The sequence below is a fragment of the Salminus brasiliensis genome, chromosome 11 (assembly GCF_030463535.1).
Source record: "Salminus brasiliensis chromosome 11, fSalBra1.hap2, whole genome shotgun sequence".
NCBI lineage: Eukaryota > Metazoa > Chordata > Actinopteri > Characiformes > Bryconidae > Salminus > Salminus brasiliensis.
The window spans coordinates 24,754,449-24,774,200 of NC_132888.1; the positions used below are offsets into that span (position 1 = coordinate 24,754,449).

At 37.8% G+C, this 19,752-nt stretch overlaps 65 pseudogenes; all 65 read left to right on the plus strand.

The window, feature by feature from the left end:
• The first annotated feature begins 89 nt into the window (after positions 1–89).
• Positions 90–208, plus strand: LOC140566437 (5S ribosomal RNA; annotated as a pseudogene).
• A 185-nt stretch (positions 209–393) lies between these two features.
• LOC140567185 (5S ribosomal RNA) lies at positions 394–512 on the plus strand (annotated as a pseudogene).
• A 185-nt stretch (positions 513–697) lies between these two features.
• LOC140567774 (5S ribosomal RNA) lies at positions 698–816 on the plus strand (annotated as a pseudogene).
• Positions 817–1,001: 185 nt separating this feature from the next.
• LOC140566256 (5S ribosomal RNA) lies at positions 1,002–1,120 on the plus strand (annotated as a pseudogene).
• Positions 1,121–1,305: 185 nt separating this feature from the next.
• Positions 1,306–1,424, plus strand: LOC140569905 (5S ribosomal RNA; annotated as a pseudogene).
• Positions 1,425–1,609: 185 nt separating this feature from the next.
• Positions 1,610–1,728, plus strand: LOC140572460 (5S ribosomal RNA; annotated as a pseudogene).
• A 185-nt stretch (positions 1,729–1,913) lies between these two features.
• Positions 1,914–2,032, plus strand: LOC140572114 (5S ribosomal RNA; annotated as a pseudogene).
• A 185-nt stretch (positions 2,033–2,217) lies between these two features.
• Positions 2,218–2,336, plus strand: LOC140566599 (5S ribosomal RNA; annotated as a pseudogene).
• Positions 2,337–2,521: 185 nt separating this feature from the next.
• LOC140566499 (5S ribosomal RNA) lies at positions 2,522–2,640 on the plus strand (annotated as a pseudogene).
• A 185-nt stretch (positions 2,641–2,825) lies between these two features.
• Positions 2,826–2,944, plus strand: LOC140566371 (5S ribosomal RNA; annotated as a pseudogene).
• Positions 2,945–3,129: 185 nt separating this feature from the next.
• LOC140568439 (5S ribosomal RNA) lies at positions 3,130–3,248 on the plus strand (annotated as a pseudogene).
• Positions 3,249–3,433: 185 nt separating this feature from the next.
• LOC140566919 (5S ribosomal RNA) lies at positions 3,434–3,552 on the plus strand (annotated as a pseudogene).
• Positions 3,553–3,737: 185 nt separating this feature from the next.
• LOC140566289 (5S ribosomal RNA) lies at positions 3,738–3,856 on the plus strand (annotated as a pseudogene).
• A 185-nt stretch (positions 3,857–4,041) lies between these two features.
• On the plus strand, positions 4,042–4,160 carry LOC140568565 (5S ribosomal RNA; annotated as a pseudogene).
• Positions 4,161–4,345: 185 nt separating this feature from the next.
• Positions 4,346–4,464, plus strand: LOC140570264 (5S ribosomal RNA; annotated as a pseudogene).
• A 185-nt stretch (positions 4,465–4,649) lies between these two features.
• LOC140572766 (5S ribosomal RNA) lies at positions 4,650–4,768 on the plus strand (annotated as a pseudogene).
• Positions 4,769–4,953: 185 nt separating this feature from the next.
• Positions 4,954–5,072, plus strand: LOC140567274 (5S ribosomal RNA; annotated as a pseudogene).
• A 185-nt stretch (positions 5,073–5,257) lies between these two features.
• On the plus strand, positions 5,258–5,376 carry LOC140570265 (5S ribosomal RNA; annotated as a pseudogene).
• A 185-nt stretch (positions 5,377–5,561) lies between these two features.
• On the plus strand, positions 5,562–5,680 carry LOC140572767 (5S ribosomal RNA; annotated as a pseudogene).
• Positions 5,681–5,865: 185 nt separating this feature from the next.
• LOC140567275 (5S ribosomal RNA) lies at positions 5,866–5,984 on the plus strand (annotated as a pseudogene).
• Positions 5,985–6,169: 185 nt separating this feature from the next.
• LOC140568440 (5S ribosomal RNA) lies at positions 6,170–6,288 on the plus strand (annotated as a pseudogene).
• Positions 6,289–6,473: 185 nt separating this feature from the next.
• Positions 6,474–6,592, plus strand: LOC140566920 (5S ribosomal RNA; annotated as a pseudogene).
• A 185-nt stretch (positions 6,593–6,777) lies between these two features.
• On the plus strand, positions 6,778–6,896 carry LOC140571829 (5S ribosomal RNA; annotated as a pseudogene).
• Positions 6,897–7,081: 185 nt separating this feature from the next.
• LOC140568566 (5S ribosomal RNA) lies at positions 7,082–7,200 on the plus strand (annotated as a pseudogene).
• Positions 7,201–7,385: 185 nt separating this feature from the next.
• On the plus strand, positions 7,386–7,504 carry LOC140568441 (5S ribosomal RNA; annotated as a pseudogene).
• Positions 7,505–7,689: 185 nt separating this feature from the next.
• On the plus strand, positions 7,690–7,808 carry LOC140572030 (5S ribosomal RNA; annotated as a pseudogene).
• Positions 7,809–7,993: 185 nt separating this feature from the next.
• LOC140567276 (5S ribosomal RNA) lies at positions 7,994–8,112 on the plus strand (annotated as a pseudogene).
• Positions 8,113–8,297: 185 nt separating this feature from the next.
• Positions 8,298–8,416, plus strand: LOC140570772 (5S ribosomal RNA; annotated as a pseudogene).
• A 185-nt stretch (positions 8,417–8,601) lies between these two features.
• Positions 8,602–8,720, plus strand: LOC140568442 (5S ribosomal RNA; annotated as a pseudogene).
• A 185-nt stretch (positions 8,721–8,905) lies between these two features.
• LOC140573346 (5S ribosomal RNA) lies at positions 8,906–9,024 on the plus strand (annotated as a pseudogene).
• A 185-nt stretch (positions 9,025–9,209) lies between these two features.
• Positions 9,210–9,328, plus strand: LOC140573188 (5S ribosomal RNA; annotated as a pseudogene).
• A 185-nt stretch (positions 9,329–9,513) lies between these two features.
• Positions 9,514–9,632, plus strand: LOC140567344 (5S ribosomal RNA; annotated as a pseudogene).
• A 185-nt stretch (positions 9,633–9,817) lies between these two features.
• LOC140572358 (5S ribosomal RNA) lies at positions 9,818–9,936 on the plus strand (annotated as a pseudogene).
• A 185-nt stretch (positions 9,937–10,121) lies between these two features.
• Positions 10,122–10,240, plus strand: LOC140570862 (5S ribosomal RNA; annotated as a pseudogene).
• Positions 10,241–10,425: 185 nt separating this feature from the next.
• LOC140568152 (5S ribosomal RNA) lies at positions 10,426–10,532 on the plus strand (annotated as a pseudogene).
• A 185-nt stretch (positions 10,533–10,717) lies between these two features.
• On the plus strand, positions 10,718–10,836 carry LOC140571398 (5S ribosomal RNA; annotated as a pseudogene).
• Positions 10,837–11,021: 185 nt separating this feature from the next.
• On the plus strand, positions 11,022–11,140 carry LOC140567277 (5S ribosomal RNA; annotated as a pseudogene).
• Positions 11,141–11,325: 185 nt separating this feature from the next.
• On the plus strand, positions 11,326–11,444 carry LOC140570162 (5S ribosomal RNA; annotated as a pseudogene).
• A 185-nt stretch (positions 11,445–11,629) lies between these two features.
• LOC140573357 (5S ribosomal RNA) lies at positions 11,630–11,748 on the plus strand (annotated as a pseudogene).
• A 185-nt stretch (positions 11,749–11,933) lies between these two features.
• Positions 11,934–12,052, plus strand: LOC140573189 (5S ribosomal RNA; annotated as a pseudogene).
• A 185-nt stretch (positions 12,053–12,237) lies between these two features.
• Positions 12,238–12,356, plus strand: LOC140567345 (5S ribosomal RNA; annotated as a pseudogene).
• Positions 12,357–12,541: 185 nt separating this feature from the next.
• Positions 12,542–12,660, plus strand: LOC140571011 (5S ribosomal RNA; annotated as a pseudogene).
• A 185-nt stretch (positions 12,661–12,845) lies between these two features.
• LOC140569907 (5S ribosomal RNA) lies at positions 12,846–12,964 on the plus strand (annotated as a pseudogene).
• A 185-nt stretch (positions 12,965–13,149) lies between these two features.
• On the plus strand, positions 13,150–13,256 carry LOC140568153 (5S ribosomal RNA; annotated as a pseudogene).
• A 185-nt stretch (positions 13,257–13,441) lies between these two features.
• LOC140571399 (5S ribosomal RNA) lies at positions 13,442–13,560 on the plus strand (annotated as a pseudogene).
• Positions 13,561–13,745: 185 nt separating this feature from the next.
• LOC140567278 (5S ribosomal RNA) lies at positions 13,746–13,864 on the plus strand (annotated as a pseudogene).
• Positions 13,865–14,049: 185 nt separating this feature from the next.
• On the plus strand, positions 14,050–14,168 carry LOC140568443 (5S ribosomal RNA; annotated as a pseudogene).
• Positions 14,169–14,353: 185 nt separating this feature from the next.
• Positions 14,354–14,472, plus strand: LOC140571012 (5S ribosomal RNA; annotated as a pseudogene).
• Positions 14,473–14,657: 185 nt separating this feature from the next.
• LOC140570314 (5S ribosomal RNA) lies at positions 14,658–14,776 on the plus strand (annotated as a pseudogene).
• Positions 14,777–14,961: 185 nt separating this feature from the next.
• On the plus strand, positions 14,962–15,068 carry LOC140568154 (5S ribosomal RNA; annotated as a pseudogene).
• Positions 15,069–15,253: 185 nt separating this feature from the next.
• Positions 15,254–15,372, plus strand: LOC140573190 (5S ribosomal RNA; annotated as a pseudogene).
• A 185-nt stretch (positions 15,373–15,557) lies between these two features.
• LOC140567346 (5S ribosomal RNA) lies at positions 15,558–15,676 on the plus strand (annotated as a pseudogene).
• A 185-nt stretch (positions 15,677–15,861) lies between these two features.
• On the plus strand, positions 15,862–15,980 carry LOC140571013 (5S ribosomal RNA; annotated as a pseudogene).
• A 185-nt stretch (positions 15,981–16,165) lies between these two features.
• LOC140569908 (5S ribosomal RNA) lies at positions 16,166–16,284 on the plus strand (annotated as a pseudogene).
• A 185-nt stretch (positions 16,285–16,469) lies between these two features.
• On the plus strand, positions 16,470–16,576 carry LOC140568156 (5S ribosomal RNA; annotated as a pseudogene).
• A 185-nt stretch (positions 16,577–16,761) lies between these two features.
• On the plus strand, positions 16,762–16,880 carry LOC140566153 (5S ribosomal RNA; annotated as a pseudogene).
• A 185-nt stretch (positions 16,881–17,065) lies between these two features.
• On the plus strand, positions 17,066–17,184 carry LOC140570783 (5S ribosomal RNA; annotated as a pseudogene).
• A 185-nt stretch (positions 17,185–17,369) lies between these two features.
• Positions 17,370–17,488, plus strand: LOC140568444 (5S ribosomal RNA; annotated as a pseudogene).
• Positions 17,489–17,673: 185 nt separating this feature from the next.
• Positions 17,674–17,792, plus strand: LOC140573368 (5S ribosomal RNA; annotated as a pseudogene).
• Positions 17,793–17,977: 185 nt separating this feature from the next.
• LOC140573191 (5S ribosomal RNA) lies at positions 17,978–18,096 on the plus strand (annotated as a pseudogene).
• A 185-nt stretch (positions 18,097–18,281) lies between these two features.
• Positions 18,282–18,400, plus strand: LOC140567347 (5S ribosomal RNA; annotated as a pseudogene).
• A 185-nt stretch (positions 18,401–18,585) lies between these two features.
• Positions 18,586–18,704, plus strand: LOC140571014 (5S ribosomal RNA; annotated as a pseudogene).
• Positions 18,705–18,889: 185 nt separating this feature from the next.
• LOC140570315 (5S ribosomal RNA) lies at positions 18,890–19,008 on the plus strand (annotated as a pseudogene).
• Positions 19,009–19,193: 185 nt separating this feature from the next.
• On the plus strand, positions 19,194–19,300 carry LOC140568157 (5S ribosomal RNA; annotated as a pseudogene).
• Positions 19,301–19,485: 185 nt separating this feature from the next.
• LOC140568158 (5S ribosomal RNA) lies at positions 19,486–19,592 on the plus strand (annotated as a pseudogene).
• The last annotated feature ends 160 nt before the right edge of the window (positions 19,593–19,752 follow it).

Genomic DNA, 19,752 nt, shown 5'->3' on the forward strand with positions numbered 1-19,752 from the left:
ATGTGTTAAAATGGAATGCTTTTTCTTGATTTTGAACAAATATGGTCTTAGCTATGAAATTTGAATCCTCTAGTTTGCAAGGTTTTTCTGTTTATGGCCATTCCACCCTTAGATCGCCTGATCTCGTCTGATCTCAGAAGCTACCTAGGGTTGGGCCTGGTTAGTACTTGAATGGGAGACTGTCTGGGAATACCAGGTGTTGAAAGCTTTTCCAGTCCTGCAAACAATTAAAGCTTACATTTCCATGTTATTTACATCTTTTGCACAAATTTGTAGTTGAAACTCTTTTGTGTTGTAAATTTTGATGTGTTGAAATGGAATGCTTTTTCTTGGTTTTGAACAAATATGGTCTTAGCTATGAAATTTGAATTCTCTAGTTTGCACGGTTCTTCTGCTTACGGCCATTCCACCCTTAGAACGCCTGATCTTGTCTGATCTCAGAAGCTACCTAGGGTTGGTCCTGGTTAATACTTGAATGGGAGACTGTCTGGGAATACCAGGTGTTGTAAGCTTTTTCAATCCTGCAAACAATGAAAGCTTACATTTCCATGTTATTTACATCTTTTGCACAAATTTGTAGTTGAAACTCTTTTGTGTTGTAAATTTTGATGTGTTGAAATGGAATGTTTTTTCTTGGTTTTGAACAAATATGGTCTTAGCTATGAAATTTGAATTCTCTTGTTTGCACGGTTCTTCTGCTTACGGCCATTCCACCCTTAGAATGCCTGATCTTGTCTGATCTCAGAAGCTAGCTAGGGTTGGGTCTGGTTAGTAGTTGAATGGGAGACTGAATGGGAATACCAGGTGTTGTAAGCTTTTTCAATCCTGCAAACAAAGAAAGCTTACATTTCCATTTTTTTTTCATCTTTTGCACAAATTTGTATTTGAAACTCTTTTGTGTTGTAAATGTTGATGTGTTGAAATGGAATGCTTTTTCTTGATTTTAAACAAATATGGTCTTATCTATGAAATTTGAATCCTCTAGTTTGCAAGGTTCTTCTGCTTACGGCCATTCCACCCTTAGATCGCCTCATCTCGTCTGATCTCAGAAGCTACCTAGGGTTGGGCCTGGTTAGTACTTGAATGGGAGACTGTCTGGGAATACCAGGTGTTGTAAGCTTTTCCAGTCCTGCAAACAATTAAAGCTTACATTTCCATGTTATTTACATCTTTTGCACAAATTTGTAGTTGAAACTCTTTTGTGATGTAAATTTTGATGTGTTGAAATGGAATGCTTTTTCTTGGTTTTGAAGAAATATGGTCTTAGCTATGAAATTTGAATCCTCTAGTTTGCAAGGTTCTTCTGCTTACGGCCATTCCACCCTTAGAACGCCTGATCTCGTCTGATCTCAGAAGCTACCTAGGGTTGGGCCTGGTTAGTACTTGAATGGGAGACTGGATGGGAATACCAGGTGTTGTAAGCTTTTCCAGTCCTGCAAACAATTAAAGCTTACATTTCCATGTTATTTACATCTTTTGCACAAATTTGTAGTTGAAACTCTTTTGTGTTGCAAATTTTGATGTGTTGACATGGAATGCTTTTTCTTGGTTTTAAACAAATATGGTCTTATCTATGAAATTTGAATCCTCTAGTTTGCAAGGTTCTTCTGCTTACGTCCATTCCACCCTTAGAACGCCTGATCTCGTCTGATCTCAGAAGCTACCTAGGGTTGGGCCTAGTTAGTACTTGAATGGGAGACTGAATGGGAATACCAGGTGTTGTAAGCTTTTCCAGTCCTGCAAACAATTAAAGCTTACATTTCCATGTTATTTACATCTTTTGCACAAATTTGTAGTTGAAACTCTTTTGTGATGTAAATTTTGATGTGTTGAAATGGAATGCTTTTTCTTGGTTTTGAACAAATATGGTCTTAGCTATGAAATTTGAATCCTCTAGTTTGCAAGGTTCTTCTGCTTACGGCCATTCCACCCTTAGAACGCCTGATCTCGTCTGATCTCAGAAGCTACCTAGGGTTGGGCCTGGTTAGTACATGAATGGGAGACTGGATGGGAATACCAGGTGTTGTAAGCTTTTCCAGTCCTGCAAACAATTAAAGCTTACATTTCCATGTTATTTACATCTTTTGCACAAATTTGTAGTTGAAACTCTTTTGTGTTGTAAATTTTGATGTGTTGAAATGGAATGCTTTTTCTTGGGTTTGAACAAATATGGTCTTATCTATGAAATTTGAATCCTCTAGTTTGCAAGGTTCTTCTGCTTACGGCCATTCCACTCTTAGAATGCCTGATCTTGTCTGATCTCAGAAGCTAGCTAGGGTTGGGCCTGGTTAGTACTTGAATGGGAGACTGAATGGGAATACCAGGTGTTGTAAGCTTTTTCAATCCTGCAAACAATGAAAGCTTACATTTCCATGTTATTTACATCTTTTGCACAAATTTGTAGTTGAAACTCTTTTGTGTTGTAAATGTTGATGTGTTAAAATGGAATGATTTTTCTTGGTTTTGAACAAATATGGTCTTAGCTATGAAATTTGAATCCTCTAGTTTGCAAGGTTCTTCTGCTTACGGCCATTCCACCCTTAGAATGCCTGATCTCGTCTGATCTCAGAAGCTACCTATGGTTGGGCCTGGTTAGTACTTGAATGGGAGACTGTCTGGGAATACCAGGTGTTGTAAGATTTTCCAGTCCTGCAAACAATGAAAGCTTACATTTCCATGTTATTTACATCTTTTGCACAAATTTGTAGTTGAAACTCTTTTGTGTTGTAAATTTTGATGTGTTGAAGTGGAATGTTTTTTCTTGGTTTTGAACAAATATGGTCTTAGCTATGAAATTTGAAATCTCTAGTTTGCACGGTTCTTCTGCATACGGCCATTCCACCCTTAGAATGCCTGATCTTGTCTGATCTCAGAAGCTACCTAGGGTTGGGCCTGGTTAGTACTTGAATGGGAGACTGTCTGGGAATACCAGGTGTTGTAAGCTTTTCCAGTCCTGCAAACAATTAAAGCTTACATTTCCATGTTATTTACATCTTTTGCACACATTTGTAGTTGAAACTCTTTTGTGATGTAAATTTTGATGTGTTGAAATGGAATGCTTTTTCTTGGTTTTGAACAAATATGGTCTTATCTATGAAATTTGAATCCTCTAGTTTGCAAGGTTCTTCTGCTTACGGCCATTCCACCCTTAGAACGCCTGATCTCGTCTGATCTCAGAAGCTACCTAGGGTTGGGCCTGGTTAGTACTTGAATGGGAGACTGAATGGGAATACCAGGTGTTGTAAGCTTTTCCAGTCCTGCAAACAATTAAAGCTTACATTTCCATGTTATTTACATCTTTTGCACAAATTTGTAGTTGAAACTCTTTTGTGTTGTAAATTTTGATGTGTTGAAATGGAATGCTTTTTCTTGGTTTTGAACAAATATGGTCTTAGCTATGAAATTTGAATCCTCTAGTTTGCAAGGTTCTTCTGCTTACGGCCATTCCACCCTTAGAATGCCTGATCTTGTCTGATCTCAGAAGCTAGCTAGGGTTGGGCCTGGTTAGTACTTGAATGGAAGACTGAATGGGAATACCAGGTGTTGTAAGCTTTTTCAATCCTGCAAACAATGAAAGCTTACATTTCCATTTTTTTTTCATCTTTTACACAAATTTGTATTTGAAACTCTTTTGTGTTGTAAATGTTGATGTGTTGAAATGGAATGCTTTCTCTTGATTTTAAACAAATATGGTCTTATCTATGAAATTTGAATCCTCTAGTTTGCAAGGTTCTTCTGCTTATGGCCATTCCACCCTTAGAACGCCTGATCTCGTCTGATCTCAGAAGCTACCTAGGGTTGGGCCTGGTTAGTACTTGAATGGGAGACTGTCTGGGAATACCAGGTGTTGTAAGCTTTTCCAGTCCTGCAAACAATTAAAGCTTACATTTCCATGTTATTTACATCTTTTGCAAACATTTGTGGTTGAAACTCTTTTGTGATTTAAATTTTGATGTGTTGAAATGGAATGCTTTTTCTTGGTTTTGAACAAATATGGTCTTATCTATGAAATTTGAATCCTCTAGTTTGCAAGGTTATTCTGCTTACGGCTATTCCACCCTTAGAACGCCTGATCTCGTCTGATCTCAGAAGCTACTAAGGGTTGGGCCTGATTAGTACTTGAATGGGAGACTGAATGGGAATACCAGGTGTTGTAAGCTTTTCCAGTCCTGCAAACAATTAAAGCTTACATTTCCATGTTATTTACATCTTTTGCACAAATTTGTAGTTGAAACTCTTTTGTGTTGTAAATTTTGATGTGTTGAAATGGAATGCTTTTTCTTGGTTTTGAACAAATATGGTCTTATCTATGAAATTTTAATCCTCTAGTTTGCAAGTTTCTTCTGCTTACGGCCATTCCACCCTTAGAACCCCTGATCTCGTCTGATCTCAGAAGCTACCTAGGGTTGGGCCTGGTTAGTACTTGAATGGGAGACTGAATGGGAATACCAGGTGTTGTAAGCTTTTCCAGTCCTGCAAACAATTAAAGCTTACATTTCCATGTTATTTACATCTTTTGCACAAATTTGTAGTTGAAACTCTTTTGTGTTGTAAATGTTGATGTGTTAAAATGGAATGCTTTTTCTTGATTTTGAACAAATATGGTCTTAGCTATGAAATTTGAATCCTCTAGTTTGCAAGGTTCTTCCGCTTATGGCCATTCCACCCTTAGATCGCCTGATCTTGTCTGATCTCAGAAGCTACCTAGGGTTGGGCCTGGTTAGTACTTGAATGGGAGACTGTCTGGGAATACCAGGTGTTGTAAGCTTTTCCAGTCCTGCAAACATTTAAAGCTTACATTTCCATGTTATTTACATCTTTTACACAAATTTGTAGTTGAAACTCTTTTGTGTTGTAAATGTTGATGTGTTAAAATGGAATGCTTTTTCTTGGTTTTGAACAAATATGGTCTTATCTATGAAATTTGAATCCTCTAGTTTGCAAGGTTCTTCTGCTTACGGCCATTCCACCCTTAGAATGCCTGATCTTGTCTGATCTCAGAAGCTAGCTAGGGTTGGGCCTGGTTAGTACTTGAATGGGAGACTGAATGGGAATACCAGGTGTAGTAAGCTTTTCCAGTCCTGCAAACAATTAAAGCTTACATTTCCATGTTATTTACATCTTTTGCACAAATTTGTAGTTGAAACTCTTTTGTGTTGTAAATTTTGATGTGTTGAAATGGAATGCTTTTTCTTGGTTTTGAACAAATATGGTCTTATCTATGAAATTTTAATCCTCTAGTTTGCAAGTTTCTTCTGCTTACGGCCATTCCACCCTTAGAACCCCTGATCTCGTCTGATCTCAGAAGCTACCTAGGGTTGGGCCTGGTTAGTACTTGAATGGGAGACTGAATGGGAATACCAGGTGTTGTAAGCTTTTCCAGTCCTGCAAACAATTAAAGCTTACATTTCCATGTTATTTACATCTTTTGCACAAATTTGTAGTTGAAACTCTTTTGTGTTGTAAATGTTGATGTGTTAAAATGGAATGCTTTTTCTTGATTTTGAACAAATATGGTCTTAGCTATGAAATTTGAATCCTCTAGTTTGCAAGGTTCTTCCGCTTATGGCCATTCCACCCTTAGATCGCCTGATCTTGTCTGATCTCAGAAGCTACCTAGGGTTGGGCCTGGTTAGTACTTGAATGGGAGACTGTCTGGGAATACCAGGTGTTGTAAGCTTTTCCAGTCCTGCAAACATTTAAAGCTTACATTTCCATGTTATTTACATCTTTTACACAAATTTGTAGTTGAAACTCTTTTGTGTTGTAAATGTTGATGTGTTAAAATGGAATGCTTTTTCTTGGTTTTGAACAAATATGGTCTTATCTATGAAATTTGAATCCTCTAGTTTGCAAGGTTCTTCTGCTTACGGCCATTCCACCCTTAGAATGCCTGATCTTGTCTGATCTCAGAAGCTAGCTAGGGTTGGGCCTGGTTAGTACTTGAATGGGAGACTGAATGGGAATACCAGGTGTAGTAAGCTTTTTCATTCCTGCAAACAAAGAAAGCTTACATTTCCATGTTATTTACATCTTTTGCACAAATTTGTATTTGAAACTCTTTTGTGTTGTAAATGTTGATGTCTTGAAATGGAATGCTTTTTCTTGATTTTAAACAAATATGGTCTTATCTATGAAATTTGAATCCTCTAGTTTGCAAGGTTCTTCTGCTTACGGCCATTCCACCCTTAGAACGCCTGATCTCGTCTGATCTCAGAAGCTACCTAGGGTTGGGCCTGGTTAGTACTTGAATGGGAGACTGAATGGGAATACCAGGTGTTGTAAGCTTTTCCAGTCCTGCAAACAATTAAAGCTTACATTTCCATGTTATTTACATCTTTTGCACAAATTTGTAGTTGAAACTCTTTTGTGTTGTAAATTTTGATGTGTTGAAATGGAATGCTTTTTCTTGGTTTTGAACAAATATGGTCTTAGCTATGAAATTTGAATCCTCTAGTTTGCAAGGTTCTTCTGCTTACGGCCATTCCACCCTTAGAATGCCTGATCTTGTCTGATCTCAGAAGCTAGCTAGGGTTGGGCCTGGTTAGTACTTGAATGGAAGACTGAATGGGAATACCAGGTGTTGTAAGCTTTTTCAATCCTGCAAACAATGAAAGCTTACATTTCCATTTTTTTTTCATCTTTTACACAAATTTGTATTTGAAACTCTTTTGTGTTGTAAATGTTGATGTGTTGAAATGGAATGCTTTTTCTTGATTTTAAACAAATATGGTCTTATCTATGAAATTTGAATCCTCTAGTTTGCAAGGTTCTTCTGCTTATGGCCATTCCACCCTTAGAACGCCTGATCTTGTCTGATCTCAGAAGCTACCTAGGGTTGGGCCTGGTTAGTACTTGAATGGGAGACTGTCTGGGAATACCAGGTGTTGTAAGCTTTTCCAGTCCTGCAAACAATTAAAGCTTACATTTCCATGTTATTTACATCTTTTGCAAACATTTGTGGTTGAAACTCTTTTGTGATTTAAATTTTGATGTGTTGAAATGGAATGCTTTTTCTTGGTTTTGAACAAATATGGTCTTATCTATGAAATTTGAATCCTCTAGTTTGTAAGGTTATTCTGCTTACGGCTATTCCACCCTTAGAACGCCTGATCTCGTCTGATCTCAGAAGCTACTAAGGGTTGGGCCTGATTAGTACTTGAATGGGAGACTGAATGGGAATACCAGGTGTTGTAAGCTTTTCCAGTCCTGCAAACAATTAAAGCTTACATTTCCATGTTATTTACATCTTTTGCACAAATTTGTAGTTGAAACTCTTTTGTGTTGTAAATTTTGATGTGTTGAAATGGAATGCTTTTTCTTGGTTTTGAACAAATATGGTCTTATCTATGAAATTTTAATCCTCTAGTTTGCAAGTTTCTTCTGCTTACGGCCATTCCACCCTTAGAACGCCTGATCTCGTCTGATCTCAGAAGCTACCTAGGGTTGGGCCTGGTTAGTACTTGAATGGGAGACTGAATGGGAATACCAGGTGTTGTAAGCTTTTCCAGTCCTGCAAACAATTAAAGCTTACATTTCCATGTTATTTACATCTTTTGCACAAATTTGTAGTTGAAACTCTTTTGTGTTGTAAATGTTGATGTGTTAAAATGGAATGCTTTTTCTTGATTTTGAACAAATATGGTCTTAGCTATGAAATTTGAATCCTCTAGTTTGCAAGGTTCTTCCGCTTACGGCCATTCCACCCTTAGATCGCCTGATCTTGTCTGATCTCAGAAGCTACCTAGGGTTGGGCCTGGTTAGTACTTGAATGGGAGACTGTCTGGGAATACCAGGTGTTGTAAGCTTTTCCAGTCCTGCAAACATTTAAAGCTTACATTTCCATGTTATTTACATCTTTTACACAAATTTGTAGTTGAAACTCTTTTGTGTTGTAAATGTTGATGTGTTAAAATGGAATGCTTTTTCTTGGTTTTGAACAAATATGGTCTTATCTATGAAATTTGAATCCTCTAGTTTGCAAGGTTCTTCTGCTTACGGCCATTCCACCCTTAGAATGCCTGATCTTGTCTGATCTCAGAAGCTAGCTAGGGTTGGGCCTGGTTAGTACTTGAATGGGAGACTGAATGGGAATACCAGGTGTAGTAAGCTTTTTCATTCCTGCAAACAAAGAAAGCTTACATTTCCATGTTATTTACATCTTTTGCACAAATTTGTATTTGAAACTCTTTTGTGTTGTAAATGTTGATGTCTTGAAATGGAATGCTTTTTCTTGATTTTAAACAAATATGGTCTTATCTATGAAATTTTAATCCTCTAGTTTGCAAGGTTCTTCTGCTTACGGCCATTCCACCCTTAGAACGCCTGATCTCGTCTGATCTCAGAAGCTACCTAGGGTTGGGCCTGGTTAGTACTTGAATGGGAGACTGTCTGGGAATACCAGGTGTTGTAAGCTTTTCCAGTCCTGCAAACAATTAAAGCTTACATTTCCATGTTATTTACATCTTTTGCACACATTTGTAGTTGAAACTCTTTGGTGATGTAAATTTTGATGTGTTGAAATGGAATGCTTTTTCTTGGTTTTGAACAAATATGGTCTTATCTATGAAATTTGAATCCTCTAGTTTGCAAGGTTCTTCTGCTTACGGCCATTCCACCCTTAGAACGCCTGATCTCGTCTGATCTCAGAAGCTACCTAGGGTTGGGCCTGGTTAGTACTTGAATGGGAGACTGAATGGGAATACCAGGTGTTGTAAGCTTTTCCAGTCCTGCAAACAATTAAAGCTTACATTTCCATGTTATTTACATATTTTGCACAAATGTGTAGTTGAATCTCTTTTGTGTTGTAAATGTTGATGTGCTAAAATGGAATGCTTTTTCTTGATTTTGAACAAATATGGTCTTAGCTATGAAATTTGAATCCTCTAGTTTGCAAGGTTCTTCTGCTTACGGCCATTCCACCCTTAGATCGCCTGATCTCGTCTGATCTCAGAAGAGATCTAGGGTTGGGCCTGGTTAGTACTTGAATGGGAGACTGTCTGGGAATACCAGGTGTTGTAAGCTTTTCCAGTCCTGCAAACAATTAAAGCTTACATTTCCATGTTATTTACATCTTTTGCACAAATTTGTAGTTGAAACTCTTTTGTGTTGTAAATTTTGATGTGTTGAAATGGAATGCTTTTTCTTGGTTTTGAACAAATATGGTCTTATCTATGAAATTTGAATCCTCTAGTTTGCAAGATTCTTCTGCTTACGGCCATTCCACCCTTAGAATGCCTGATCTTGTCTGATCTCAGAAGCTAGCTAGGGTTGGGCCTGGTTAGTACTTGAATGGGAGACTGAATGGGAATACCAGGTGTTGTAAGCTTTTTCAATCCTGCAAACAAAGAAAGCTTACATTTCCATGTTATTTACATCTTTTGCACAAATTTGTAGTTGAAACTCTTTTGTGTTGTAAATGTTGATGTGTTAAAATGGAATGCTTTTTCTTGGTTTTGAACAAATATGGTCTTAGCTATGAAATTTGAATCCTCTAGTTTGCCAGGTTCTTCTGCTTACGGCCATTCCACCCTTAGAACGCCTGATGTCGTCTGATCTCAGAAGCTGCCTAGGGTTGGGCCTGGTTAGTACTTGAATGGGAGACTGTCTGGGAATACCAGGTGTTGTAAGCTTTTCCAGTCCTGCAAACAATTAAAGCTTACATTTCCATGTTATTTACATCTTTTGCACAAATTTGTAGTTGAAACTCTTTTGTGTTGTAAATTTTGATGTGTTGAAATGGAATGCTTTTTCTTGGTTTTGAACAAATATGGTCTTAGCTATGAAATTTGAATTCTCTAGTTTGCACGGTTCTTCTGCTAACGGCCATTCCACCCTTAGAACGCCTGATCTTGTCTGATCTCAGAAGCTACCTAGGGTTGGGCCTGGTTAGTACTTGAATGGGAGACTGTCTGGGAATACCAGGTGTTGTAAGCTTTTTCAATCCTGCAAACAATGAAAGCTTACATTTCCATGTTATTTACATCTTTTGCACAAATTTGTAGTTGAAACTCTTTTGTGATGTAAATTTTGATGTGTTGAAATGGAATGCTTTTTCTTGGTTTTGAAGAAATATGGTCTTAGCTATGAAATTTTAATCCTCTAGTTTGCAAGGTTCTTCTGCTTACGGCCATTCCACCCTTAGAACGCCTGATCTCTTCTGATCTCAGAAGCTACCTAGGGTTGGGCCTGGTTAGTACTTGAATGGGAGACTGGATGGGAATACCAGGTGTTGTAAGCTTTTCCAGTCCTGCAAACAATTAAAGCTTACATTTCCATGTTATTTACATCTTTTGCACAAATTTGTAGTTGAAACTCTTTTGTGTTGTAAATTTTGATGTGTTGACATGGAATGCTTTTTCTTGGATTTAAACAAATATGGTCTTATCTATGAAATTTGAATCCTCTAGTTTGCAAGGTTCTTCTGCTTACGGCCATTCCACCCTTAGAACGCCTGATCTCGTCTGATCTCAGAAGCTACCTAGGGTTGGGCCTGGTTAGTACTTGAATGGGAATACCAGGTGTTGTAAGCTTTTCCAGTCCTGCAAACAATTAAAGCTTACATTTCCATGTTATTTACATCTTTTGCTCAAATTTGTAGTTGAAACTCTTTTGTGATGTAAATTTTGATGTGTTGAAATGGAATGCTTTTTCTTGGTTTTGAACAAATATGGTCTTAGCTATGAAATTTGAATCCTCTAGTTTGCAAGGTACTTCTGCTTACGGCCATTCCACCCTTAGAACGCCTGATCTAGTCTGATCTCAGAAGCTACCTAGGGTTGGGCCTGGTTAGTACTTGAATGGGAGACTGTCTGGGAATACCAGGTGTTGTAAGCTTTTCCAGTCCTGCAAACATTTAAAGCTTACATTTCCATGTTATTTACATCTTTTACACAAATTTGTAGTTGAAACTCTTTTGTGTTGTAAATTTTGATGTGTTGAAATGGAATGCTTTTTCTTGGTTTTGAACAAATATGGTCTTATCTATGAAATTTGAATCCTCTAGTTTGCAAGGTTCTTCTGCTTACGGCCATTCCACCCTTAGAATGCCTGATCTTGTCTGATCTCAGAAGCTAGCTAGGGTTGGGCCTGGTTAGTACTTGAATGGGAGACTGAATGGGAATACCAGGTGTAGTAAGCTTTTTCATTCCTGCAAACAAAGAAAGCTTACATTTCCATGTTATTTACATCTTTTGCACAAATTTGTATTTGAAACTCTTTTGTGTTGTAAATGTTGATGTCTTGAAATGGAATGCTTTTTCTTGATTTTAAACAAATATGGTCTTATCTATGAAATTTTAATCCTCTAGTTTGCAAGGTTCTTCTGCTTACGGCCATTCCACCCTTAGAACGCCTGATCTCGTCTGATCTCAGAAGCTACCTAGGGTTGGGCCTGGTTAGTACTTGAATGGGAGACTGTCTTGGAATACCAGGTGTTGTAAGCTTTTCCAGTCCTGCAAACAATTAAAGCTTACATTTCCATGTTATTTACATCTTTTGCACACATTTGTAGTTGAAACTCTTTGGTGATGTAAATTTTGATGTGTTGAAATGGAATGCTTTTTCTTGGTTTTGAACAAATATGGTCTTATCTATGAAATTTGAATCCTCTAGTTTGCAAGGTTCTTCTGCTTACGGCCATTCCACCCTTAGATCGCCTGATCTCGTCTGATCTCAGAAGAGATCTAGGGTTGGGCCTGGTTAGTACTTGAATGGGAGACTGTCTGGGAATACCAGGTGTTGTAAGCTTTTCCAGTCCTGCAAACAATTAAAGCTTACATTTCCATGTTATTTACATCTTTTGCACAAATTTGTAGTTGAAACTCTTTTGTGTTGTAAATTTTGATGTGTTGAAATGGAATGCTTTTTCTTGGTTTTGAACAAATATGGTCTTATCTATGAAATTTGAATCCTCTAGTTTGCAAGATTCTTCTGCTTACGGCCATTCCACCCTTAGAATGCCTGATCTTGTCTGATCTCAGAAGCTAGCTAGGGTTGGGCCTGGTTAGTACTTGAATGGGAGACTGAATGGGAATACCAGGTGTTGTAAGCTTTTTCAATCCTGCAAACAAAGAAAGCTTACATTTCCATGTTATTTACATCTTTTGCACAAATTTGTAGTTGAAACTCTTTTGTGTTGTAAATGTTGATGTGTTAAAATGGAATGCTTTTTCTTGGTTTTGAACAAATATGGTCTTAGCTATGAAATTTGAATCCTCTAGTTTGCCAGGTTCTTCTGCTTACGGCCATTCCACCCTTAGAACGCCTGATGTCGTCTGATCTCAGAAGCTGCCTAGGGTTGGGCCTGGTTAGTACTTGAATGGGAGACTGTCTGGGAATACCAGGTGTTGTAAGCTTTTCCAGTCCTGCAAACAATTAAAGCTTACATTTCCATGTTATTTACATCTTTTGCACAAATTTGTAGTTGAAACTCTTTTGTGTTGTAAATTTTGATGTGTTGAAATGGAATGCTTTTTCTTGGTTTTGAACAAATATGGTCTTAGCTATGAAATTTGAATTCTCTAGTTTGCCCGGTTCTTCTGCTTACGGCCATTCCACCCTTAGAACGCCTGATCTTGTCTGATCTCAGAAGCTACCTAGGGTTGGGCCTGGTTAGTACTTGAATGGGAGACTGTCTGGGAATACCAGGTGTTGTAAGCTTTTTCAATCCTGCAAACAATGAAAGCTTACATTTCCATGTTATTTACATCTTTTGCACAAATTTGTAGTTGAAACTCTTTTGTGATGTAAATTTTGATGTGTTGAAATGGAATGCTTTTTCTTGGTTTTGAAGAAATATGGTCTTAGCTATGAAATTTTAATCCTCTAGTTTGCAAGGTTCTTCTGCTTACGGCCATTCCACCCTTAGAACGCCTGATCTCGTCTGATCTCAGAAGCTACCTAGGGTTGGGCCTGGTTAGTACTTGAATGGGAGACTGGATGGGAATACCAGGTGTTGTAAGCTTTTCCAGTCCTGCAAACAATTAAAGCTTACATTTCCATGTTATTTACATCTTTTGCACAAATTTGTAGTTGAAACTCTTTTGTGTTGTAAATTTTGATGTGTTGACATGGAATGCTTTTTCTTGGATTTAAACAAATATGGTCTTATCTATGAAATTTGAATCCTCTAGTTTGCAAGGTTCTTCTGCTTACGGCCATTCCACCCTTAGAACGCCTGATCTCGTCTGATCTCAGAAGCTACCTAGGGTTGGGCCTGGTTAGTACTTGAATGGGAATACCAGGTGTTGTAAGCTTTTCCAGTCCTGCAAACAATTAAAGCTTACATTTCCATGTTATTTACATCTTTTGCTCAAATTTGTAGTTGAAACTCTTTTGTGATGTAAATTTTGATGTGTTGAAATGGAATGCTTTTTCTTGGTTTTGAACAAATATGGTCTTAGCTATGAAATTTGAATCCTCTAGTTTGCAAGGTACTTCTGCTTACGGCCATTCCACCCTTAGAACGCCTGATCTAGTCTGATCTCAGAAGCTACCTAGGGTTGGGCCTGGTTAGTACTTGAATGGGAGACTGTCTGGGAATACCAGGTGTTGTAAGCTTTTCCAGTCCTGCAAACATTTAAAGCTTACATTTCCATGTTATTTACATCTTTTACACAAATTTGTAGTTGAAACTCTTTTGTGTTGTAAATTTTGATGTGTTGAAATGGAATGCTTTTTCTTGGTTTTGAACAAATATGGTCTTATCTATGAAATTTGAATCCTCTAGTTTGCAAGGTTCTTCTGCTTACGGCCATTCCACCCTTAGAATGCCTGATCTTGTCTGATCTCAGAAGCTAGCTAGGGTTGGGCCTGGTTAGTACTTGAATGGGAGACTGAATGGGAATACCAGGTGTAGTAAGCTTTTTCATTCCTGCAAACAAAGAAAGCTTACATTTCCATGTTATTTACATCTTTTGCACAAATTTGTATTTGAAACTCTTTTGTGTTGTAAATGTTGATGTCTTGAAATGGAATGCTTTTTCTTGATTTTAAACAAATATGGTCTTATCTATGAAATTTTAATCCTCTAGTTTGCAAGGTTCTTCTGCTTACGGCCATTCCACCCTTAGAACGCCTGATCTCGTCTGATCTCAGAAGCTACCTAGGGTTGGGCCTGGTTAGTACTTGAATGGGAGACTGAATGGGAATACCAGGTGTTGTAAGCTTTTCCAGTCCTGCAAACAATTAAAGCTTACATTTCCATGTTATTTACATCTTTTGCACAAATTTGTAGTTGAAACTCTTTTGTGTTGTAAATTTTGATGTGTTGAAATGGAATGCTTTTTCTTGGTTTTGAACAAATATGGTCTTAGCTATGAAATTTGAATTCTCTAGTTTGCCCAGTTCTTCTGCTTACGGCCATTCCACCCTTAGAACGCCTGATCTTGTCTGATCTCAGAAGCTACCTAGGGTTGGGCCTGGTTAGTACTTGAATGGGAGACTGTCTGGGAATACCAGGTGTTGTAAGCTTTTTCAATCCTGCAAACAATGAAAGCTTACATTTCCATGTTATTTACATCTTTTGCACAAATTTGTAGTTGAAACTCTTTTGTGATGTAAATTTTGATGTGTTGAAATGGAATGCTTTTTCTTGGTTTTGAAGAAATATGGTCTTAGCTATGAAATTTGAATCCTCTAGTTTGCAAGGTTCTTCTGCTTACGGCCATTCCACCCTTAGAACGCCTGATCTCGTTTGATCTCAGAAGCTACCTAGGGTTGGGCCTGGTTAGTACTTGAATGGGAGACTGGATGGGAATACCAGGTGTTGTAAGCTTTTCCAGTCCTGCAAACAATTAAAGCTTACATTTCCATGTTATTTACATCTTTTGCACAAATTTGTAGTTGAAACTCTTTTGTGTTGTAAATTTTGATGTGTTGACATGGAATGCTTTTTCTTGGATTTAAACAAATATGGTCTTATCTATGAAATTTGAATCCTCTAGTTTGCAAGGTTCTTCTGCTTACGGCCATTCCACCCTTAGAACGCCTGATCTCGTCTGATCTCAGAAGCTACCTAGGGTTGGGCCTGGTTAGTACTTGAATGGGAATACCAGGTGTTGTAAGCTTTTCCAGTCCTGCAAACAATTAAAGCTTACATTTCCATGTTATTTACATCTTTTGCACAAATTTGTAGTTGAAACTCTTTTGTGTTGTAAATTTTGATGTGTTGAAATGGAATGCTTTTTCTTGGTTTTGAACAAATATGGTCTTATCTATGAAATTTGAATCCTCTAGTTTGCAAGATTCTTCTGCTTACGGCCATTCCACCCTTAGAATGCCTGATCTTGTCTGATCTCAGAAGCTAGCTAGGGTTGGGCCTGGTTAGTACTTGAATGGGAGACTGAATGGGAATACCAGGTGTTGTAAGCTTTTTCAATCCTGCAAACAAAGAAAGCTTACATTTCCATGTTATTTACATCTTTTGCACAAATTTGTAGTTGAAACTCTTTTGTGTTGTAAATGTTGATGTGTTAAAATGGAATGCTTTTTCTTGGTTTTGAACAAATATGGTCTTAGCTATGAAATTTGAATCCTCTAGTTTGCCAGGTTCTTCTGCTTACGGCCATTCCACCCTTAGAACGCCTGATGTCGTCTGATCTCAGAAGCTGCCTAGGGTTGGGCCTGGTTAGTACTTGAATGGGAGACTGTCTGGGAATACCAGGTGTTGTAAGCTTTTCCAGTCCTGCAAACAATTAAAGCTTACATTTCCATGTTATTTACATCTTTTGCACAAATTTGTAGTTGAAACTCTTTTGTGTTGTAAATTTTGATGTGTTGAAATGGAATGCTTTTTCTTGGTTTTGAACAAATATGGTCTTAGCTATGAAATTTGAATTCTCTAGTTTGCCCGGTTCTTCTGCTTACGGCCATTCCACCCTTAGAACGCCTGATCTTGTCTGATCTCAGAAGCTACCTAGGGTTGGGCCTGGTTAGTACTTGAATGGGAGACTGTCTGGGAATACCAGGTGTTGTAAGCTTTTTCAATCCTGCAAACAATGAAAGCTTACATTTCCATGTTATTTACATCTTTTGCACAAATTTGTAGTTGAAACTCTTTTGTGATGTAAATTTTGATGTGTTGAAATGGAATGCTTTTTCTTGGTTTTGAAGAAATATGGTCTTAGCTATGAAATTTTAATCCTCTAGTTTGCAAGGTTCTTCTGCTTACGGCCATTCCACCCTTAGAACGCCTGATCTCGTCTGATCTCAGAAGCTACCTAGGGTTGGGCCTGGTTAGTACTTGAATGGGAGACTGGATGGGAATACCAGGTGTTGTAAGCTTTTCCAGTCCTGCAAACAATTAAAGCTTACATTTCCATGTTATTTACATCTTTTGCACAAATTTGTAGTTGAAACTCTTTTGTGTTGTAAATTTTGATGTGTTGACATGGAATGCTTTTTCTTGGATTTAAACAAATATGGTCTTATCTATGAAATTTGAATCCTCTAGTTTGCAAGGTTCTTCTGCTTACGGCCATTCCACCCTTAGAACGCCTGATCTCGTCTGATCTCAGAAGCTACCTAGGGTTGGGCCTGGTTAGTACTTGAATGGGAATACCAGGTGTTGTAAGCTTTTCCAGTCCTGCAAACAATTAAAGCTTACATTTCCATGTTACTTACATCTTTTGCTCAAATTTGTAGTTGAAACTCTTTTGTGATGTAAATTTTGATGTGTTGAAATGGAATGCTTTTTCTTGGTTTTGAACAAATATGGTCTTAGCTATGAAATTTGAATCCTCTAGTTTGCAAGGTACTTCTGCTTACGGCCATTCCACCCTTAGAACGCCTGATCTAGTCTGATCTCAGAAGCTACCTAGGGTTGGGCCTGGTTAGTACTTGAATGGGAGACTGTCTGGGAATACCAGGTGTAGTAAGCTTTTTCATTCCTGCAAACAAAGAAAGCTTACATTTCCATGTTATTTACATCTTTTGCACAAATTTGTATTTGAAACTCTTTTGTGTTGTAAATGTTGATGTCTTGAAATGGAATGCTTTTTCTTGATTTTAAACAAATATGGTCTTATCTATGAAATTTTAATCCTCTAGTTTGCAAGGTTCTTCTGCTTACGGCCATTCCACCCTTAGAACGCCTGATCTCGTCTGATCTCAGAAGCTACCTAGGGTTGGGCCTGGTTAGTACTTGAATGGGAGACTGTCTGGGAATACCAGGTGTTGTAAGCTTTTCCAGTCCTGCAAACAATTAAAGCTTACATTTCCATGTTATTTACATCTTTTGCACACATTTGTAGTTGAAACTCTTTGGTGATGTAAATTTTGATGTGTTGAAATGGAATGCTTTTTCTTGGTTTTGAACAAATATGGTCTTATCTATGAAATTTGAATCCTCTAGTTTGCAAGGTTCTTCTGCTTACGGCCATTCCACCCTTAGAACGCCTGATCTCGTCTGATCTCAGAAGCTACCTAGGGTTGGGCCTGGTTAGTACTTGAATGGGAGACTGAATGGGAATACCAGGTGTTGTAAGCTTTTCCAGTCCTGCAAACAATTAAAGCTTACATTTCCATGTTATTTACATATTTTGCACAAATTTGTAGTTGAATCTCTTTTGTGTTGTAAATGTTGATGTGCTAAAATGGAATGCTTTTTCTTGATTTTGAACAAATATGGTCTTAGCTATGAAATTTGAATCCTCTAGTTTGCAAGGTTCTTCTGCTTACGGCCATTCCACCCTTAGATCGCCTGATCTCGTCTGATCTCAGAAGAGATCTAGGGTTGGGCCTGGTTAGTACTTGAATGGGAGACTGTCTGGGAATACCAGGTGTTGTAAGCTTTTCCAGTCCTGCAAACAATTAAAGCTTACATTTCCATGTTATTTACATCTTTTGCACAAATTTGTAGTTGAAACTCTTTTGTGTTGTAAATTTTGATGTGTTGAAATGGAATGCTTTTTCTTGGTTTTGAACAAATATGGTCTTAGCTATGAAATTTGAATCCTCTAGTTTGCACGGTTCTTCTGCTTACGGCCATTCCACCCTTAGAATGCCTGATCTTGTCTGATCTCAGAAGCTAGCTAGGGTTGGGCCTGGTTAGTACTTGAATGGGAGACTGAATGGGAATACCAGGTGTTGTAAGCTTTTTCAATCCTGCAAACAAAGAAAGCTTACATTTCCATGTTATTTACATCTTTTGCACAAATTTGTAGTTGAAACTCTTTTGTGTTGTAAATGTTGATGTGTTAAAATGGAATGCTTTTTCTTGGTTTTGAACAAATATGGTCTTAGCTATGAAATTTGAATCCTCTAGTTTGCCAGGTTCTTCTGCTTACGGCCATTCCACCCTTAGAACGCCTGATGTCGTCTGATCTCAGAAGCTGCCTAGGGTTGGGCCTGGTTAGTACTTGAATGGGAGACTGTCTGGGAATACCAGGTGTTGTAAGCTTTTCCAGTCCTGCAAACAATTAAAGCTTACATTTCCATGTTATTTACATCTTTTGCACAAATTTGTAGTTGAAACTCTTTTGTGTTGTAAATTTTGATGTGTTGAAATGGAATGCTTTTTCTTGGTTTTGAACAAATATGGTCTTAGCTATGAAATTTGAATTCTCTAGTTTGCCCAGTTCTTCTGCTTACGGCCATTCCACCCTTAGAACGCCTGATCTTGTCTGATCTCAGAAGCTACCTAGGGTTGGGCCTGGTTAGTACTTGAATGGGAGACTGTCTGGGAATACCAGGTGTTGTAAGCTTTTTCAATCCTGCAAACAATGAAAGCTTACATTTCCATGTTATTTACATCTTTTGCACAAATTTGTAGTTGAAACTCTTTTGTGATGTAAATTTTGATGTGTTGAAATGGAATGCTTTTTCTTGGTTTTGAAGAAATATGGTCTTAGCTATGAAATTTGAATCCTCTAGTTTGCAAGGTTCTTCTGCTTACGGCCATTCCACCCTTAGAACGCCTGATCTCGTTTGATCTCAGAAGCTACCTAGGGTTGGGCCTGGTTAGTACTTGAATGGGAGACTGGATGGGAATACCAGGTGTTGTAAGCTTTTCCAGTCCTGCAAACAATTAAAGCTTACATTTCCATGTTATTTACATCTTTTGCACAAATTTGTAGTTGAAACTCTTTTGTGTTGTAAATTTTGATGTGTTGACATGGAATGCTTTTTCTTGGATTTAAACAAATATGGTCTTATCTATGAAATTTGAATCCTCTAGTTTGCAAGGTTCTTCTGCTTACGGCCATTCCACCCTTAGAACGCCTGATCTCGTCTGATCTCAGAAGCTACCTAGGGTTGGGCCTGGTTAGTACTTGAATGGGAATACCAGGTGTTGTAAGCTTTTCCAGTCCTGCAAACAATTAAAGCTTACATTTCCATGTTATTTACATCTTTTGCACAAATTTGTAGTTGAAACTCTTTTGTGTTGTAAATTTTGATGTGTTGACATGGAATGCTTTTTCTTGGATTTAAACAAATATGGTCTTATCTATGAAATTTGAATCCTCTAGTTTGCAAGGTTCTTCTGCTTACGGCCATTCCACCCTTAGAACGCCTGATCTCGTCTGATCTCAGAAGCTACCTAGGGTTGGGCCTGGTTAGTACTTGAATGGGAATACCAGGTGTTGTAAGCTTTTCCAGTCCTGCAAACAATTAAAGCTTACATTTCCATGTTATTTACATCTTTTGCACAAATTTGTAGTTGAAACTCTTTTGTGTTGTAAATTTTGATGTGTTGAAATGGAATGCTTTTTCTTGGTTTTAAACAAATATGGTCTTATCTATGAAATTTGA